Below are 7,680 nucleotides of genomic sequence, written 5' to 3' on the forward strand. Positions count from 1 at the left end.
GCTTTCAGCATTATAATTAAACTTTCACTCTGTGGGTAACGGTGTATCTCTGCTCAGCACAGTGTGCAGTCACCAGTATGGGAAATTTAAAATGTACTGCACTGATTATTTTTTTGAAAACGTAGAAACATGTATCAATTTATTTTCAGTTTTTTCCAATACATATCAACTTCTTACACGTCACATCGCTTAAACAGAAAACCAAGCATTCTGCAGATTGAAATAAAAACAAAAAAAATCAGAAATGCACAGCAGGGTGCTCAGCTCTGCTGCATTGCCGAAACTGTCTTACTGCGTTAGATGCTTTTTTGACCTACTGTCTATTTCCAGTAGTTCTGGTTTTTGTTTCATATTGGTTGATCTCCTGTGGCCTGGTGTGTTGGGGATATGCTGTGTTCAGCAGAGTGTGCGTGGTGCTGGAAGAATTTTTTGAGATCAATGCCCAGAGAATAAGTGATAAAGCTTGATTGTTTTCTGGGAAATTTGAGTTAGTCGGGATTTTCGCATTAAGTACACTTTGCTTGTGTGACGGACACATCACAAAGCTTCTATAATATACTCGTCAATCTCCTGTGGCATTGCCCACGGAAGTGACGACCAATTGTCTTCAAGTGATAGGAGTTTAGCGGGCAGGGAATAATTGGGCCAGGGCGTCCAGGCAGAATTCAGACCCCATTTTAAAGTCATACATTCTGTCTTTATTTTTTGTATAATCATTTGACAAAACTGACGGCAGTTTGTGAAGCAGAGGAGTAGAATTAGTATAGGAGTTTCTCAGCAGTGCAGGCTGAGGGACCTGGAGATGCAAAACTGAGGTGCTACAGCACCACCACTATCAGGAGGGTGTAATTACAGTGTGACAGCTTTAGCAGGCAGGCTTCATCATTATACATGTGGACATAGGAATTTATAAGGGAAAAGTTGACACATAAAGTGCAGCAGATTTAAAATTTTAATATAGTGTAGATAATCAATATCATATATGTAGCACTGTAGATGGTATCCTGCTTTCAGAATTCATATTCTAAGGACTGATACAATGCTGAAATTTCTCACAAAATCGTTAGAAAAACGTTAGTATTTTCTTTTGAGAAGATCCGAATTAGACATCACCAGCAATTTCTACACAATAGCCACTTGTAGAATACTTACTGGATCATTCCTTGAAGGCAAGATAACATACCAAGCAACAAATACAAATTTTAATGTATAGGACTTATTCAAAGTTAACCTTAATTTTAAACATGGTGTGGAGATGCCGGAGTTGGACTGGGGTGGACAAATGTAAGAAGTCACACAACACCCGGTTATAGTCCAACAGTTTTATTTGAAATCACAAGCTTTCGGAGCGCTGCTGACGAAGGAGCAGCGCTCCGAAAGCTTGTGATTTAAAATAAAACTGTTGGATTATAACCTGGTGTTGTGTGACTTCTTACATTAATTTTAAAGGCCACCATCTTCAGGGAAAAAAATTATGCGTGGCCCTTTTCATCACCCGACAATTGAACAGTGTCCTTCAGTTCCATTGGAAGAATTGCAGCTGAGTGTCTAAACTGAGAGAAGAATAGTCAATGTCACTTTTACATGTTGGAATCACTTAGGCCTTTATTTCTTTTTATGATAAAACTCTGGTGGGAAAACATTTTTGAATAGTTATTTATTGCGCTGACCACTAAGAACATTTTTTTTAAATTTCGTTTTAAGAAACTCAATACTGACTCTCAATAATCAGATACCAAATATTGGAGGTTGGAATATTTTTCATTTGTATCTGGGAATGGCTGTGCCTCTCGTGAAACGTTCAGGTTCGAATTTTAATTCTGTTTTTTTTCTCTCACTTTAACCAGTCGGTGAGCAGGTGTGCTACAGGCCGAGCATATCATTTTATAAAGCCTGATCAACTCAACTACTCTACACATAGAATATACAAAATCGTCATGTGTTCTCCCTCAAGTTACAAAAACTAGCAGGTAAGAAAACATGTCACAGATGCACAGTCCATAAAAGATTAGTTTAATATAAAGCACAAAATCGTTATGCAGTGCCTTATTCCGAATTCCTTGCACAATGCCGAGGAAAAAATGCCTGGTGACAGGTTGATTTTCTTTTTGGAGAACTTGAGCTGTAAAGAAAGGTTTGATATTTTCCCAAGGTTTCAGGTGGATCCTGACCTTTTTCCTTTGACCGCAGGAGGAAAATTCCCTTCAGCACGTGGTTCTGCTTTGGTGTCAAAACATTGATGGGTGGTTACAGTGCAGGTATGGCTCACATACTCTGTCATTATACTACTGGTTTTGTGTTGATGCAAAGTGGTTTCAGATGTGCATGGATGCCAATCTGGTAGTACATCTCAGGAGCCAGGTCATAAGTAAGGGCGCTGTTGCATTACAGGTAATGGTCTCAGACCAGTGCAATGCGCCATTTGGATAAACCTGAATTATACATGCTGTATGCACCTGGCACTCCATCCAGTGATGTGAGAGCTCTGTGCAGAACTTTGTTCCACAGCCAGATAAGTTTAAATATTAGGAAAGCTCGGGTGGAAGTGCTTGCTTTCTTCTGATATTAACGTTTTTTTTTATTTGTTCATGTGATGGGCTAGCTGGCAAGGCCAGCATTTATTGCCCATCCCTAGTTGCCCTTGAGAAGGCGAGCCACCTCCTTGAACCGCTGTAGTCTGTGTGGTGAAGATACTTCCACAGTGCTGTTAGGGAGGGAGTTCCAGGATTTTGTTTTTCGTAGCGGTTTTTACAACTGAGTGGCTTGCTAGGCCATTTCAGAGGGCAGTTAAGAGTCGCCCACATTGCTGTGGGTCTGGAGTCACATATAGGCCAGACCAGGTAAGGACGGCAGATTTCCTTCCCTAAAGGACATTAGTGAACCAGATGGATTTTCATGACAATCCGATAGTTTCATGGTCACCATTACTGATACTAGCTTTTTATTCCAGATTTATTTAATTAACTGAATTTAAATTCCCCAGCTGCCGTGGTGGAATTTGAACTCACATCTCCAGATCATTAGTCCAGGCCTCTGGATTACTAGTCCAATAACAAAACCACTATGCTTCCATTCCCGATATTAAAGTGATTCAAAAGTATATTTTAAGAAGGTCCAATGGACCATCTGAACTCTTAAAATGTGGCTTTGGACCAGGCTGGAGTTGTAATTTGCCCATGCAGTACCCAATGTGAGATTACTATGGTCTTACACCTCTTGGCTTCAGTGCACTTGTAAGTCAGATCACCTCTTCACTCCTGAACTACACTTCTGTTTCCACATCAACGTACACACAAAACAACTTTGCATCACAATATAAAGGCACCGTAAAGGCAAGAAGTGTGTTTGGACTTTCCACTGACATAGTATAACTATAGCCCGAGGTGGAAGCCAAGCTTAAAATGTTTCAAAGATCAACTAACTTAAAATGTTTTTTGGCAAAGTGTTAGTCGGTGATAGTGATCTCTTTCCTGACTTCAGAAATGTCGCTGGCAGTTTCAGGCCGATGAGCAGTGCTTTAAATACTCAGGTGCAGAGCTCTGCTTCTCCTGACTGGAGAGCATTGTCAGTCGGCAGTATAACTCCACACTGTCCACGTTACATTAAATTGTACTGCTAGAATGTGTATATCAGAGATGGCCGTCATCCTTTACTCATCCAATATCAAACATGTCTTTATCTAATGGAGCTGTAGAATATTTACCTTTCAAAATATAAGTTGCATGATTTACCCTGTAATTGGGGTGCCGTAAGCTTATTTCTTTTATTAACCTGGCAACTGTATGTTATTTATTTTTGATGATATTTACAGAGCTATAAAATCACAATTATTTTCAGTTACATTTGGAAACTGCTGTATGTACTGCATTTGCGCACACGTGTGTTTAACCTGTTTCTTTGCTTCATTGTAATCATACATACTTGCCAACATTTCTCAATCCACAACCTGGCAGCTGAGGATGGAATAATCAGACAGGAGCAGAATGACGAGGAGGAAACGAAACAACTTTGCCACAGGGAGGAGGACACACAACGACGGTGTTGCTAAATGGCAGACTCGGGGTGTTGCAGAAGAGCTGTCTGCGGTGCAAGTGACAGCAATTTTCAGAGGCTGTGATCAGAATGATTTTAAATCATTTTAAATCTGCACTTAAGCTTTCCCACGAAGCGTCAGTTTGCTGTTAAATTTGGAATGAATATAACGTGGAGGCCTGTATCATGTGTTTGGAGTTTTTGTTTTACAAAATTTTATCGTCAAAATGGTAATCATTTTTAACCAAACAATATTTCGTAATAGTTGTTTTGGAAGGGTTAATGTAACCTTATAAAACGTATTGTTTGCGACCAATGTTTATCTTTCAAATATCACACTGTTGTGGGGAACTGTGTAGGTCATTATGACTCGTCTACTGCTTGTTTTTGTCCTCAATCATTTTGTGATTTTTCTCTGGATACAGGACTGTGATTATATTATCGGTAAGCTCATTAGAAACCTTCAATGTACCCGCAACCAGCAGCTTATTGGAATCTGTGATTACCTGAGAAGCAGCTCTGCGATTTATTCCCGCCACACGGCCTTTGCCTGTAACGAAATATCATTTAAAAATTATTTGAAAATATTGGCAGCATTTGTGAGTGTCCACAAATACCCAGCGCCTCTCCGCATTGATCCACTCGGCAAGAGTTCTATAAACTCTACCATAAAGTGGTCACTTCCTGCGCCTGCAGTAAGATTGCGGTAACGCGAGCGCTCGGCTGGTTTAGCATTCACAACTCATTTTATCCAATATAAAACATTGTTTTCCCTTTAATGGTTTCAACCAATTAAAACTACAATTAAATAGTTTTGCGGACATTGCTGTTTCCCCCCTTTAAACTACACATTTTGATAACTCTGAAACAGTTGATATAAGTGCAGTTCATCGCCAAGAACAAACTGTTTCACATTAGGAACAGACTCAAGTCGATTTAGATTTTATTCTTCCATTGCGGTTAAATAAAACATTTTGCACAATACTTTTTATGACCTCAGAGTAAAGCTACACTGTTAGCAGTTTTAACAGATGTCTGTACAACTTTCCTACACAGACACACGAATCACCTAACCATTCATTTGCATTGGCGATGCGGATGGGGGAGAGAGAAAGAGGGAGTCTGCAAGTCGTAAATAAACTTTACCGAATGGGGAACAAGGAAAATGCTAAAGATTGTTCTACGGGTAACGCCATAATTATTCTTTAGCACCGGTGGGTTAAGAGGTTTTTCTGTTTCTTGGGATCAAGTGTCAGCCAAACATGTGTACTCCTTGCGTGATGTCACTGTAGTTAGACTTCAATAATAGGTAACTTTGAAACATTTCGATAATATTCACGACAAATTGCATTTATGTGAAAATATTTTAATATATGCAGGTTGTCTGAATAATGAAAGGTAGGCGTTTAACTGAAGAGTATCCTTTTAAATGTGTCTGTCACTCAGCAAAGACCAATTATGATGACACCTGGTGCTGTTTGGGGTGGAAATTAATCAAAAACGATGACAACCCTGCTTTTCCTGGAATTGTTAACCTTCTTTTGAAGCGGTCTGTGAGTTGCAGAATGCACATCCATTCACTTCTGGGCTCACTTGAAAATCCAGTACAGTTAAGGATCCTGGATGAAATATGCCTGTGTGCAGCTGTTTGTTTTTCAGTGTGTACGAGTTGAAAAGCATAAACCAGGTTGCAATTGGTATCCTCTCTGACACAAACATTAAAAAATAGCAGCTTAGAAAATGGAAAGATAATCAGGTGCAAAATGAGGTTTCGCCATACTATCAGGATAATTGGGGAGCTCTGTATTGTACTCAGTCCTGTTATAAATCTTGTTTTAAAATGTTTTATTCAAGTGAAAGATTTGTATTGCCTCACTGCAGTGTGCTCTAAAGTTTGTTAATTAGCTAAAGGTTCTTACTTTCATCTATATAACATTTAACATTACCTCGAGAAGCAAGTTCAATAGTATTTGGAAAACAAAATTTTAATGATTATGTCATGTACTCAGAGGCAAGCATTTCTGGCTCCACTAATAACCCCGCTATAAGTTATTTAAAGTATTTGCCAAAGATCAGATATTAAGCTCGTTGTTTTCTGCTGAAAATCTTTGATTATTTTCCAGTTGCTGGTATATTGGAATACTCGGGCGTCAGATACTAGAGCTGCCCAGTAGGGTTTAAATCATTTCATATAGTAGGACGCTATGAAACTGCCTCCTTTATGTTGGGTCGAAGTGTTTGGTTAATCTTAATTCCGTTCCTATAGGCATGAACCTACAACACACCACTGCTCTCATACTGGTACAGTAGGATGTTAGAATCAAGGCACATTGTTGGGCTAATGTAGTATTATTTGCATTTAACTTGTACTATATCTGACTTGTAAGTTATTGGCATTGATACTGGATGTACAGAGTGTTCATTCCCAAGTACAAAAAGTCCTCATCTTGAATACAAAATTCACCAAAAATATAATTGAAAAAAATATTCAACAATAATAATGAGGGAAACTTAATATGGATGCCACCAAATGTTCTTAAATTGAAATGAATACGTGCAATAATCTATGAAAATCAATCTTTCCTCACATTTATTGAACAGTATAGGACTATATGTGTGCCATTATAAATGTTATTAAGGAAGTATGCAATGCATAAAAACACATAAATCTAAAGTTTCAGCACTAACCTGAGCTATTTTACATACTGGGCTCATGCACATATAATGGAACACTTAATTGGTGGAAAGTGAGATCATGATTTATAATTTGTAGTCCCTTGATCATATTTCACATTATTTCTTGAAACAAGGGACCTCTGTTGTTTTGCCTTATTGGGGTATGCACTGATGATTATTTTCTATTTCAGCCTTAGGACCATATTTTATAGCGTCTTATGTTTCTGATTATTGAAACAGGCATTCTATAATGTTAGCATGTTGGTGAGAGTGAGAGGACAGAATATTACTCTGAGACCACATGTTGAGCGGTTCTATCATATATAGTCCGTGTGTCTGCCAATGCGTTGTAACTACAGAGACTGGCTGTTTCGATCATTATAAATGTTTCAAGGATTATTTTCCAACTTTGCCATTGATATTTTTCTTACTTTACCATTAACCACCCATCCTGTAATACCAAAATGTACTCAAAATCAAAAGCATTTGTTAACCTATTTGAACGTTCTCTGCAACAAAAAAGTACACTTGCAGCTATTGGTTGAAATTCTGTGAATGATTTACAGTTGGGTAATGAAACTCAATTATTCTCCTACACTGGAAAGTGCAGCAAAGATTATTTTAGCTTCGCTACCTGTGAGAATTAACATTAGTTTATCGATTTATAATGATTGCAACGGGTGCTCTATACTGTTCAGAGCATTGGAATGAGTGGAGCATTATACACTGGGAATGATAGGCCAAATGTGCTTTTCTCTTACCTAGTCTCTGCAAATGGCAACACCCCAACAGAGAATCAAATTCTAGTCAAAATAATGATAAAACGTTTCGTAAATCAATTGTTTTTGTTTTTGACAAGATTTTTTATGAACTATTCACGCTTCTCCCAATTGCTTTTATATTTATCGTCTTTCCCAATTGTCTTTAAAAATTAGTAATGGGTTAACAGAACAGCTTTCCATTGTAGGCACC

Source organism: Somniosus microcephalus, chromosome 3 (assembly GCF_052327205.1).
Source record: "Somniosus microcephalus isolate GS21.2 chromosome 3, FLI_Smic_1.0, whole genome shotgun sequence".
Classification (NCBI taxonomy): Eukaryota; Metazoa; Chordata; class Chondrichthyes; order Squaliformes; family Somniosidae; genus Somniosus; species Somniosus microcephalus.